We start from the raw sequence: 14382 nt of genomic DNA, 5'->3' as shown, positions 1-14382 counted from the left end.
ACGTTTCCGATATCATACTTCAGATTGTTCTAAATTTAAAGACCATAAAATTGATCAACGAGCATTATTCTCTCTTGTTATAATTTGAACATTATACCTTTATAAATATTGGAAGTCCATTATAGACGCTAACTAAATGTAATATCATTTTCATGGTTGCCTGTAGCAAAACTGGCATTAATAATGAATACATCCTGGGGTTTGTTTGATGTAACTTAGTCCTATACCTCATGTAATGTAGGAAGCAGCGTTTGTATCTGCTTAGGGTGAAATGCAATACCAAATACTGTGATAAAACAAACAAGCATGAACTATTTCTCAAGGTAAAATTTCATAATGAAGATTTGATCATGGCAGGAACATAAATATTTAACATCCTTGGGTTTAGAAGATCAATAGTTATGGCTTCTGCCTCATTCAATTGAGAATCTGTTTTCCAATGTGAGCACACATAGTAAATGTAATAGAGATGATGATTACCAATATCCTAAAATATGATGGCTATATGCTTCTTGTTTTATTGTTTCACCCCTTGACATTAACAACACCCTAAAACCATCTCATAAAACGCAAACACATAATAGAGATGTTTTTATTAACTCACATTTTGTGAGAGTTTCAGAGATTTGCTGGAACAATGCGCATCGGAGTCATATACGCACTTTTTAAAGAATAAATGATCTAATAAATTAATCTCCGTTCCGCGTTTTAGCTACAGCCTTGACTTTCACGGTGCTGCTTCCGCAAATCCATTCCATTTGGCCCATTAGAGTCGATATAATTTAAACTCCATTTCGTGTTTTCACTACTTTCGCCTGTTGCGCTCCTACAACAAAACAAGGTAAACAAAGCTCAGGCTATAAAAACATGAAAAGGCAACAGAATACAAGAAAAATGTATCTACTCCAGGAAATGTTTTGGACCCAGAATATAAGTATTTTACAGTATAAGTGTTAAAAATTATTTTATTTAAAAACTTCTCAACATCTGCCATAAAAGTTACTACCTATTAAGTGAACCAAACATAAGAACAAAATTCTGGTGTCCACTACAAAGGACATCAAATAAAAGTTTTGCTTTGTAAGGGTCGAAATTATGGTCTACATTTTTTAAATACAGCTAAATAGACTCTCATTTTGAAAAAAAAAAGAAGATGATTATCAAATATATATTCTGCAGAAAAGTATTACTTAGTTCCCTTGTTGCTAGAAAATGTGAAAATCACAACTGTCATTGTTTTGAAAAGAAAGTTTGTGTCCCCATATAAGACCCAGAGGATGTCCTCTTGACCGAACAGTATGATTCAAAATGAACAAATTGTGCTTGACTTAGAGGTCTGAAACTCATGTTCACTACAGAAGACAAAAATGAATTGCTGGGACTCAGGTGGCTATATTGATATTTATTAATCATTACCATTTGACAGTAGCAGAATAAAATTACAGTTTTTTCCACTAGAAATGTACTTAAGTAAAAGTATCCATCTTTATATATACTCTAAAAGTACTAGTTACAAAACAAATACTCAAGAAAATATAACAATTTAAATGTAATTCAATACTACCCACCTCTGATGTCAAGATGCACAGCTGATAACCATATATTAGGCCTACATACATCTGAATTATTCTTATGGCTCAAATGTTTCAATATTTATTTGTTTATCCAAAATTACTTGTTTATATATGAGTAAATCTTTAAGTTATTTACAATAATCTACTTTATTTATATAAACTGTTTATGTATTTGTTGAAAGTCTAAGGGATGGTTTCCCGGAAAGGGATTAGCTTAAGCTATATATATAACTAGTTTTAACAAACATTAGTTAATGTATTAACTAACATGAACAAACCATCAGCAATACATTTGTTACAGTATTTATACATTTTTGTTATAGAAATAAAGCTTAAATTGTTTGTTCATGTTAGTTCACAGTGCATTAGCTAACGTCAACAAGATTTTAATAAAGTATTAGTAATTGTTGAATTTAACATTACCAAGATTAATAAATGCTTTATAAATGCAGTTAATTATTAGTTTATGTTAACTAATGTAGTTAACTAATGAACCTTATTGTAAAGTGTTACCAACATGCTTTTTTTACTTAAAACATTACTTGTGTGCATTTTGGGGCAAAACAAAGTGCCTCAATTTGGACAGACTAGGACTAGTCTAATCCCTGTCCGGGAAATCACCACAAAGTGTTTAAACATAATGAATAAAATGTCATTCAAAATATTTATGCGTGTGTGCTCCAACATTAAAATTATTTGGATCTCACTATGAAAACCAACAGAAATGTTTAGTGTCAAGAAATAACATCAATTCTATATTTTTATTAAACAGGCCAAGAGGCTCTACCACCTGTTAGATACTGTAGATATTTAGGGGTGGTTTCCCAAACAGGGCTTATCTTAGTCCCAGACTACAATGCATGTTTGAGTTGCCATGATTTAAAAAAAAAAAATCTAAATATATTTAAAAACCTCTTGTATTGACATATCTTAACATATATCAGTGCCATTGTTTTGTTTTAAGATGCACCCAATATTGTTATTTTGTCAGGTATGTTTGTAAAAACTACTTAAATGTCTTAATATAACTAAGACCTAGTTCTGGATTAATCTAATCCCTCTTTTGGGAATCTGCCCCTTAATCAAATAAAATGGTTTAAATGTCGTTTGTTGACAAAAAATATGACCAAATTTAAGTAGTTTAAAAAAACAATATTAAAAACAATACTGGTGTGCATCTTGAGACAAAACAATGACACTGATATATGTTGAGATGTCAGTACAAAATGATGGCAGCTCACATATGCATTTTAGTCTGGTACTAGGATAAGCCCGTCTGGGAAACAGCCCTGTTGTGTCATATCAGATGTAGGTGGCTTCAGGTTCAGCTGTGATTTTGAGGTGTAGTTGTGGTCAGAGACGGATAAATCCTCCGATTTCGTTTCTGCATCACAGTTCAGGAGCATGTGGAAGGTCTCATCCTCACACCACATCACTTATCTGTGAAAATAATAAAACCATAAACATATTTTTACATTAGTACTTAAAATACATCATGAAAATTAATATATGATGGGCACGGCACCCATGCTTAAACAGAACAGAGAGTTAAAAACAAGCCAGTATACACACAACATCTAACTCCAATGTTGATTAATAAGTCATTATCAATATCTGAATATCTTTGTGTGCCCGAAAGTCCCTCTCAGCCGGATGTAAGATGACAAAATGAATGCAATGGCGTCACATTCATTGGCGGCAGATCATGGGATGCAAAGTTAAAGGCTTTGATCATCACATATTTCATTGCTTCTAGTTGACTCTATGGCTGCAGTCATCATTGAGCATCACACTGAACCGGAGCTGGGTCTGTCACGCTCTTCATGGCTCTTTGGGAACAAAAGGATGAGAAATGCAGAAAAAACAAGTTAGTTTGAAGGCTGCTGATATAATGTACAGGTTTTACAGTGAGATAGATGTGCGTTTGGTTCGGGTCAAGCTCACTATTGAAGTGAAAACATGTTTAGGCAATAAATCAGGTGAACGCTTGGTTAAACATACAAGTCTTTAGACTGATCGAGTGTGTAAAGGAATCAAAACTTCATTCAAAACTTTCGACAAAACAATTAAAAAATTTATAAAATTAAATATTTAAAACGAATCAAAACGCATTAATAATTCACTGTATAACACTTCCATGATGCACGATTAGTATTTCTGTCTGTCACTTCTTCACATAAAACGTCCAGCTTTGAGTTTCTTCATTGCTGGAGGATATACGATTATCAAACAGAATATACAGCTGTCTGTCTGTAGCCATTTGGGAACCATGAGAAGAAACCCTGCAACTCATGACATCTGCTAATGAGTTAATGTTAATGTTATGTAAAATGTATGGCTGTAGATCCTGACATCTTGAATTGCTTACCTGATTTTAAGCTTTAACACTGTACTCATCTGTAATCTAACCTGTTTAAATGTTACTATTAGAAAAGAATAGAGGACCTTTTGTCTGAGTCAAATTCTTTCTCATTTTTCTCATCAATTCTCTCTCTCTCTCTCTCTCTCTCTCTCTCTCTCTCTCTCTCTCAACTTTTTTCTCATTTTACACGTTGAATTCAGAAAGCTCTTCATATCACACCATCCACAGATTGCTCTTAATAACATGGAGAGGACACGCATGTGACAGACTTCCCCTATCACCTCTGATACCGATAAGCTGTCATTATTGGTGAACTAAACCTGATCCCGGACAGGTTTTAACGTTTGAATCTGTTGCTTGACAGCAACTACAGGATGAGATTCTCAGAACCAAATAGATCAAAAAAACAAAAAAAAAAACAATGAAATCCAGCTGAGTAATAAGTTTAAAAAGTTGTAAACCAATGATCTCAAGTTTCAGGTCTTTAAATTGTTTAATTATATTTGGGGGGGGGGGTGCTTCATTGAAGCTTTCTGCTGCTGCTCCCCTCAACTTCATTTTTTGTGAACGGACAAAACAAACAGCTTTCTCTCTAGGCTGTCTATAGCACTGCTTATTGAAGGCTGTAAATAAAACAAATGGAGAATTAATGCATGTACATCACTCTACGTATTAAATATAACTTGACACTTGTTATATTCAGGGCTCTGGTAAATTTTTACCTGTGAGACCGCAGCGTTAGACGAAGCCTGGGGAGTAGGAGCACTTCTCTGGGCGGCTTGAAATGCACGTCTATAAATACATAAAACACATTTCTTAATGACCAGCAATATTCTTCATTTCTGCAAATAGTCAAACATTAAACTTTTGTTAAAACTGAGATTTTGCTGAGACTTACTTAAAGCTAGTGTAGGTAATCCTGTTCAGATACATTTTTTATTATACTGGGTGAAATGGTCCTTCTATCCTGAGAGTAGTCAATACATTATGTGTTCAGAAAACGGAATGAAAACAATCAGACCTCTGTAGCAGCTGCAGGACAGTAAAAACTCCGACCAATCACTGCCATTCGGTGCGTGTGTAAAGAACCAATCAGATGCCTTCATGTCTCGTGGCCCAGCCCCACTGCGCGCGCTGCCCTGCGTGCACTAATCACGTCATCGTCACCCTGAACACTACACCGAGTAAGCAGGAGTTTGCGGCACCGGCACAATGGAAGATAAAAAGCAGCCAAAACTACCACTGCCAGCTTTGCTGGTAACTGCTCGCCCTAATAAAAAACCTAGAAAAAGAAAATCTGAGGCAGAAAAGGCTGCAACTAAACAGGTACAGGATAAAGCCAGAGGACAAACTCGCGTAAACATCGGTGGAGCATTTGAACGGTGGAGACAACTGAGGGAGCTGAAGGGCCTGAAAAGCGATGCCGAGGTTGCGGTCTTTCTGCTGAACAGGTAATAATTTGTTTTGCTTCGGGGGGATTTGTTATTTCCATGATAAATGTTACGTTAGGCAACGTAGCTATTTTTGTAGCTAGTATTAGCCCAATGCTAACATTAGATTCTCTGTCGGTGTAAATCAGTTGAGTTACAGGTGAATGAGACATGAAGTCGTTTGGTTGATGCCTATAATGTGTTGAAATACTCGGTTTTCCTGTGACCTGTGTGGGATTTTTATGTTGTTTTATTAATCTTGCTAATTGCTAAAAGTGTTAAAGTTACAAAGATGTCCAAATAAGGACTGTGGAAATTGATTTTGTTCCATTTTTATATTTCTTTAATTGATCATTTTATTCTATAAACATTGTGTGTTTCATATATGCACTGAGCTATTATGTAGAAATGAGGTGTTTATGTTTGAGAGTGGAGAGTTACCAGTTTTTGTGTGTGTGCTGCAAGGAGGAATTTAGGAATTTACATCTGGCATTGATCAAGATAAGAGAGAGGCCTGAGGGGGAAAGCAAACAGGCGACTATGTCATTAACTAATGCCTTAATGTTCACAGGATAAAATATGCAATGTATTTCTTACTTAATCAGTATTAATCATTGAATAATTGATGTAATAAATATAAGATGTTGTCTTTGATAAATTTGTATTAACCAATGAAATGAAGGTTGCATATAGAATAACTTAATGTGGGCAGGGCAGCTCAACCTTGAAGAACAGAATCTCCTGTGTGTGTGTGTGTGTGTGTGTGTGTGTGTGTGTGTGTGTGTGTGTGTGTGTGTGTGTGTGTGTGTGTTTTCTTTCCTAACAGATGGTTTTAATAATGATTAAAGTGTTTGCTTAGAAGTAGTATTGCAATAAAAGATTTAATATGTGTTTATCTATCTAAAGAAGTTAATGTGTGCCCTATTCATATAACCAATTTTACAAATAATGAAATGATGTCATGATATTGAAATATGTTTTACATAATAATCACTTTCATCTTACAGCTTATGTTTTTTATAAATGAATGTTTTATTAATGATTTGTTTTTAAGAAAGCATTATAACATGCTATGTGAATTGGAGGAGTACTAGGTAGGAACGGCAGGGCTCCCAGGGATGAGAGGAGAACAGTTTGTTTTTCTTTGTCTATGTGTGTCCATCTTTGCCTACAGGCTAAAATTGGGTGTGGTGATGGAGTCAGATGGACGAGGGGAACGGCCTTTGTGGGTGGAGATTTTCTGAAGAAACATCGACGTCACATATTTTATAAATAAGCATGTTACTTCCTTAGCTGGTTGTTCGCTACTTGAGAGGACCCAGCGCTGTTAAACTTTTTCATATCTGATCAATAAATATTTGAACTTAGATATTTGTATCTTGTGCCTTTCCTCTAAATTATGAACATGCAAATGGACGCCTTAAAGTCCAACACCTGCAGCTGACTCCGACTGTGGATGCGCGTTCATGTTTGTGGGGGCGTAGCTTTGGACAGAGTGCTAACGAGAGGGGGTGTAGCTTAGAAGAGGTGCCGTTTTCTAATTTTGCTAGCTCTCAAACATTACCTACCCTAGCTTTAATAGCCCGATTTCGTCTTTGCCTTTGCCTTCTCTTCTGTCTCTTTCGTCTTTTTTGCTGCAAAGTAAACAAATAGAGATGTAATACATGTATATTACACTACACATTAGATATAAATTGGCAGTAGATATGTTTAGGTAAATTTCTACCTCTGAAAGAACAGATGAAGGCCCTGGTGCTGGCTGCACTTGTGGAGAGGAAGGTCTATAAATACATAAAACAATATAATTAACACCTGTTTTTACAAACATTCAGACGTTAAAACAACTGCTGTCTATAAAAATGTTGAAACAGTTAAACATTACATTACAAATGTTTAAGTTAAAACAGAGAGAATTTGATAAACATACTGAGCTGGAGGCGTAGTTCTCGCCCTTTTTCTAGTCTGTATCTCCTGTAAATATAAACAAACAAAGATTGAATGCATGTATATTACACTACATTTTACATATAGATTGACCTTAGTTTTGTTTAGGACAAATGTTTACCTGTGACATAGCATCAGCATGGCGCTTGTGGGGCGCACATGCTGGTGCTGCCTGCACTTGTGGAGAGGAAGGTCTATAAATACATAAAATAAAACAATATTTTTAAGAGCTGTTGCTGCAAATATTCCAACACTAACCAAATGCTGCCTATAAAAAGCATGTTACAAATGTTAAAGTTATTTTGCTAAAACTTACTGAGCTTTAGACTTTGCCGTCCCCCGTCTTCTCCTTCCTCTTTTTTTCTTCTTTTGCAGCTAATTAAACAAATAGAGATTTAATGCATGTATATTACACTACACATAAATTGGCAGTAGATGTGTGTAGGGTTCTGATAAATTTCTACCTCTGAGACTGAGACTTACTCTGGCTTTTTTTGCCTCAACCTCCCCCTCATCAAATGTGTGTGGCTGTAAAAAAACCGGGACCTGCCCTCTGCCGGCCCTCTGGCGGCCCTCTGCCAGTCGCACCCGCGGACCCAGTCTCAGGCTGAGCTGAACCTGATAAGCAAGAATAAAAATAATGTCAGTAACACTAAAAGTTACGATTTTAAGAACAATTGTGCATATAAGAAAAACTGATTGAAATTTAAATGAATTTTTTAATAACTTACAGATGTCCTCTGAGTTCTGGACCTGCTCAGCAGTTGCCGTCGGCAGGACCAGCAACGGAGCGGCCGATGGCAGCACCTGCTGAGGATCGCCCGACGGCACGACTGGCTGAGGGCCGGGACCGCCAGAGGAGCGGGCGCGACCCCCAGAGGAGCGGGCGCGGCCCCCAGAGGAGCAGGAGCAACCCCCAGAGGAGCGGGCGCGGCCCCCAGAGGAGCAGGAGCAACCCCCAGAGGAGCGGGCGCGACCGGGACCTGCCCTCTGCCGGCCCTCTGGCGGACCTCTGCCAGTCGCACCGGCGGACCCAGTCTCAGGCTGAGCTGAACCTGATAAGCAAGAATAAAAATAATGTCAGTAACACTAAAAGTTACGATTTTAAGAACAATTGTGCATATAAGAAAAACTGATTGAAATTTAAATGAATTTTTTAATAACTTACAGATGTCCTCTGAGTTCTGGACCTGCTCAGCAGTTGCCGTCGGCAGGACAAGCAACGGAGCGGCCGATGGCAGCACTTGCTGAGGACCGGCCGACGGCACGACTGGCTGAGGGCCGGAACCGCCAGAGGAGCGGGCGCGACCCCCAGAGGAGCGGGCGCGGCCCCCAGAGGAGCAGGAGCAACCCCCAGAGGAGCGGGCGCGACCGGGACATGCCCTCTGCCGGCCCTCTGGCGGACCTCTGCCAGTCGCACCGGCGGACCCAGTCTCAGGCTGAGCTGAACCTGATAAGCAAGAATAAAAATAATGTCAGTAACACTAAAAGTTACGATTTTAAGAACAATTGTGCATATAAGAAAAACTGATTGAAATTTAAATGAATTTTTTAATAACTTACAGATGTCCTCTGAGGACCGGACCGGCGGACGAGCGGCCATGGGTCGTCTGGTAACCCGGGCAGGTACCGGACATATGAGGGGGCGTACTGGTCTATATATATATATAAATAAATATAAAAATATTCAGGGACTACCCAATTGCTGTTTACATATTCACATAAACATGGCTAAAACAAATATTACAAATGATTAAGTAAAACAAAAGGTTAAAAGCTGAACTCACGGAGCATTAGATCTTTGCCTAAAGCTTGCATCCACCTCCTCACATGTCACAGTAACAGTCTGCAAGAAAAATAACAAACTGAGAATTAACAAATGATCATTAAACTACTTTTTAACTTAAAATTGAACTAGTTATGATCAAATTTAAACCTGCTAGATTTTCGCAGACTGAATCCTGCCCGGGCCTGACCTTCGCCCATTGGGCTGTCCAAAATCTGATAAGCAAGAATAAAAATTACAAGTTAAAGAACAATTGTGAAGCCCTCAAATCTTAATAAATATGTATTACAACATTTCAAACTTACAGACTCCCCGGGACAAACCGCGGGACACAGAACCTACTCGAGCCTCCAACAGACCTCCTGGAGGGAACTCCTCAACTAGCTTTGTCCCACTTGGCTGGAAATGCAGAAAACAGAGAATTAATACATGCACATTCAATTACTTTGTAACGTGGCACTAGTTATGATAAGGGCTCTGGTAAAACTCTAACCTGTGAAGCACAAGTGGGACGCTTGTGAGGAGTTAGTCCCAGGGATCGTGGACAGCTCACTGAAGAAGGTCTATAAATACAAATAAAAAATTTAATAAAAACTGTTTGTGCAAACACTCAAGTACAATGTAATTTTTTATTTACAGCTAAACGTATTTTTTTGTTTAAAACATGAAATTACAAATGTTAAAAGGAAACATTGCAATATTCTCTGATGAATTCAGTGCCTTCTAATAGACCAATAGACAAATGATACCTTCAGCACTCATCTGAATCATTACAAGTCAACTGACATTATAACACAGGGGTACCCAAATTCGGTGGGTGTCCTGCAGAGTTTAGCTCCAACCCTAATCAAACACATCTTACTAAGCATAATAGAAACTTCCAGGCAAGTATGCTGAGGCGAGTTGGAGCTGAACCCTGTAGGACAACCGCCCCACAGGACAGAGTTTGGGTACCACTTGAAGGATCCTACCTTAGATCCTCACATGAAGAATGTTTTTATTATTGTGTTTTTTATCTTTAATCATTTATTTACATAATCATTTTATAATCATTAGTTATTATCCATTTAATTATTGTATTTGATTACTTAATATTATTTTATCATTATCAATTTTATTATTATCATTTTTGTTATTACATTATTGTTTTTTATTTATTTATTCATTATTATATTTCTATATTTTATTATATCATTCATTAATTCATTGTATTTCTAAATTTTATATGTCTCTTGGTGGTTCAGTTTTACATTTGGGAAGTTTCATAGAGCTGTTCTGTCTGTGTGTAAACAGAGATAGATAAAGAGAATGTTTATGGAAGCCCAAGGTCTAACTGTGCATTCAGACCGCCACCGGCGAGAGCGTCAAAGTGGCCAGAAGTCATTAATTTTCAATGAAAGCCGGCGGCGAGTAGCGGCGCGCCGCGTCGTACAGCGTGAGCGTCGAGAGTTGAAATCAGCTCAACTTTATGGTAATGAGATATGACGCGGTTCGGCAGCAACCAATCGGAAGGCGGAAATGTTCACCGGCAACCAATCGGAAGGCGGAAACCTCCGCCTGAGAGGAGTTCAGAGAATGCATTTGAGCGTCAGGGCGTCCACTAAAACTTTTCTTTAGCGTCGTTGTCAGGGCAGCCAGAGCTTCTATTGACGCTCTCGCCGGTGGCGGTCTGAATGCACAGTAAGGGATGTTTCAGCTGAGCAATTGTAATATAACAGTGCATGCTATATATTCCTGGATAGAACATTGAGGCATATGCATCTGAAACTGCTGTCCATCAATAAAACTCTGTTCTATTTTATCATCTAAACCTCCGTCTCACGACTCTGTTTATGATCTCTTTTAGCAACGATTGATCAACCTTTTAACTGACAAATGCCTGTTAAACAAGTAAACTTAAATTTTCTGACGTGATCTGGTGTCCCGGGCTGGATCATTTTTTTTATTTTGTCTGTTGTGTGGAGACCAGATCTAACACCCTGCATTAACAAGTTCATGCATTTCAACTGATTCTTTATATTATTTACTGTGAGTTTTTTGTGTTACCCTTTACTGAGACAGTCCTTAAATGTGCAATGTACTCCCATCATTTAGTAATTATCAAAAGTGAGGACAGATTCTTGTTAACTTACTGTGTACTTTCTTGATGGTCAGCCGAGGGTCACAGGACAAAAAATTCTGTTTTGTATGAGTCAGACAATAACATCAATATTGTAATATCAAGGGATATGCTGTCTTAGATAATGCTGTGAACAAATACTCTTTTACCTTGAATGTTAGGTGGATCAACACTTTAACCATCTGTTTGATGATCTGCACACACAGGAGCTGTAAATGGTGGAGCAAGTAAGTTTCACAAGTTAACAAACTTACATTTAAAGCCGAGTCCTATTCAGACCATTCAAGATACCAGCAACAAACTATTTTCTCGTCACATTTCTGACGACACAATATTACTGTTTTTGTAGGTAACTCGTTCTTGGTGGTCACCCCAGTGTCTCAAGAGTGAAAACGAGTGTTGAATGTAGTTATATGGTGTCCGAAAGTGTTTCCCGGAGCTGCCTTCATGCCACCGAAGCCTATGCCTCATGAGGCTCCGAGGCAACAAGTCAGCTGCCTAAGCTTTCGGACACAGCCAATGTTTGTAACGTTTCCTAAATTAACACCCTAACAAGCTGATAAACTAAATCAGGTGTTTTATATATGGAGACATCTGAACATTCTGGGAGGGGGGCCCGAGGACTGGAGTTTGAAAACACTGCTTTCTAACATGATGGGACAGTCTTGCACAATTACTTTCTGTCGTGTATATGCACTCAACTGGTATATCAACGCAACCTCTGTCTGTTAGATTAAAGAGACATACAAAATGCAGTGGGACTCCAGGAACAGAGTTGATAATCACTGGTGTAACTCATTATGCTTACCTGACTCATGACCTGGTGTTTGATCCACCCATTCTCTGGCTCGTGTCTCCATCATCATTACACTGCTTTGTTACTCAGCTGTCCCTTCTCCTTCAAATTCTACATATGTCGTCAAGCTGCAACAAGTTGGAATCCATAATTATTAACATTTAAGGATTTTGATGTATGAACTATGTAACAAAAGCAAAAAATGCATAGCCATTCTATTAAGACACTACCTTTTTGTTGTTTGTTTGTTTACTGACCTATGAATCCTAGTGCATTTTAATAATTGATCATCATACATTCGGTCTACTGTGGAGGGGCTACTGTAGATAAAAGTAGATCAACAAAAAATGCAAAAAATTAATAAATGCTGAATGTGTCTCATCTAAAATACTTTGTTGTTTGTTTTCCCATTGAATTTTGATGTTATGCATTTCATGATTTACGTACCATATATTAATGTTTTAAATAAAAGTTTGTTAATGACACCTTCTCATTTAAAAAGAGGTTTGTTATAATATTTATTGATTATATTCATTTAATAATCTTTTTATGTTACACCCTAAATCACTGAACACACAAACGCTACCCCAGCTAAAAACGTGCGAGTGTTTGATTTCATGCAGACATGCGCAGACCAACAGTATAACATGACATCGAAGTACCGCGAGAGTCATTCAAAAGCCAAGGAAAAGTTTAATCACGCGGTAACTTACTTTGATGTCATATCGGTTTGCGCAGTGCTACATAAAGGCGGACACTTTGGAGATGTGTTTAAGGGCTGCTCTAATCCAGTTGTGTTTGTATATCATGATGTTTTTGAGGCTTTGGTGTATCGTCGTGTCAAACTATCGCAGACCGATTTTTCCTCTTTTTCACCTCGAATTTCGACCTTTTGTGATTTACCAAAACCAACAGGTGAAGCAGCAACGCTGACTAGTTTAATCAGTATTAAGGTAACTAACCTACATATGTTATGTCTGTAGTATCTTATCTAAAGATAGATTGCCTTATATGTTTTACATTTTTATCAGAGTTTATCAAGCCAATATCAACCAGGCCGCTGCAAATCCTGAAGACAAGACACGAACGTAACTTAAATTTTGGTGGGGTTAGCTAAAACAGCCCCTGCTTAACTTAACATTAATAATAAAATGTAATAAATTTAATAAAATGTCTCTTGCCGCCCCTACTTGCTTGGAGTAAGTTAACGTTACATAGACGAATTAACGTATTTTCACAAAAGCACCCTTCAAGTTTATAGTGGAGTGGTTTGATAATTAAATTAATTTATTGTGTCGGTTGAATTAGCTGTAAAATTATTTATATCTGTAAATTAATTCGTATTTCTAACATGACAAAATGCTATATTTAATAACGTTACTTACCAACATCGTGACGAACACACTGACAGACAAACTCGCTTTAACTTAAACCCGCCAATTATATTAAAAAACATATCATAAATGAACAGAGACGTAATGTTTACAAATCATATGATTTACATGTTAATAATAATGTTAAATGCGGAGAAAACGTTGAAAGATTCTTGAGGAAATAACGGTCATGTGTTGAAAATTAAAGGGCGATTTATAGTCGTGCGTAGGTGCTACCCGTAGCCTGTGCGTAGCTCTGCGTAGCCTGACGCGCACCTCACAAAATTCCTAACAGCGCGTCGACTCTACGCGGACCGCAAGCTCTGTGATTGGTCCACCAGAACCCCTCCCGTCAGGTAAAAAAACTGCGTCATAGGTATTTCCGGTTGAGACGGTGAAAACAAAGATGAGCCAAGTTGAGGAGTGATTTAACTCAAACTGCAACATAAGTCGCTGTTTATTTACTTCCATCATTGCTGGTCTTCTCAAATTATACACAACAAGTTGCTATTTCTTCTTCGTTTGTGGGTTAACTTGCTTAGCTTCTTCTTCTCTGACGACTTCTGCTGCTACTGTGGTTACACGCGTGATTACTGCCAACCAGCGGTTTCGCGTGTGTTTGCACGTCGACGCGGACGGCGACGCACAAGTATAAATGAAAACCGACGCGGAACCTACGTCGTCGCTGCTACGCCGTAGGACCTACGCACGACTATAAATCGCCCTTAAGGTCACGTGACATAAGAACGTCCTCGCGAGAGCTCGCGAAAGAAAGGGTCAACTTCCTGCTCCAGCCTGCATTTTAAAGCGTAACTAATGCTGCGTTCCAGGCAACCTGTAAAGGGCGATTTATAGTCGTGCGTAGGTGCTACGCCGTAGGTACGGCGTAGGCTATCCGTAGCCTGTGCGTAGCTCTGCGTAGCCTGACGCGCACCTCACAAAATTCCTAACAGCGCGTCGGCTCTACGCGGACCGCAAGCTCTGTGATTGGTCCACCA

At 38.2% G+C, this 14382-nt stretch overlaps 1 long non-coding RNA gene across 1 annotated transcript; it reads right to left on the bottom strand.

The window, feature by feature from the left end:
• Positions 1-8669: 8669 nt before the first annotated feature.
• Positions 8670-11357, bottom strand: LOC135734129 (uncharacterized). Its single transcript, XR_010527177.2, has 3 exons — positions 9098-11357; positions 8874-8965; positions 8670-8760 (listed from the first exon to the last, which is right to left on the bottom strand). It is a non-coding gene; the product is annotated as an uncharacterized lncRNA (long non-coding RNA).
• Between the last annotated feature and the right edge of the window lie 3025 nt (positions 11358-14382).

This window comes from Paramisgurnus dabryanus, chromosome 17 (genome assembly GCF_030506205.2).
Source record: "Paramisgurnus dabryanus chromosome 17, PD_genome_1.1, whole genome shotgun sequence".
Classification (NCBI taxonomy): domain Eukaryota; kingdom Metazoa; phylum Chordata; class Actinopteri; order Cypriniformes; family Cobitidae; genus Paramisgurnus; species Paramisgurnus dabryanus.
The sequence above is the reverse complement of the archived record's forward strand: the minus strand, read 5'-3'. Positions and strand labels throughout refer to the sequence as shown.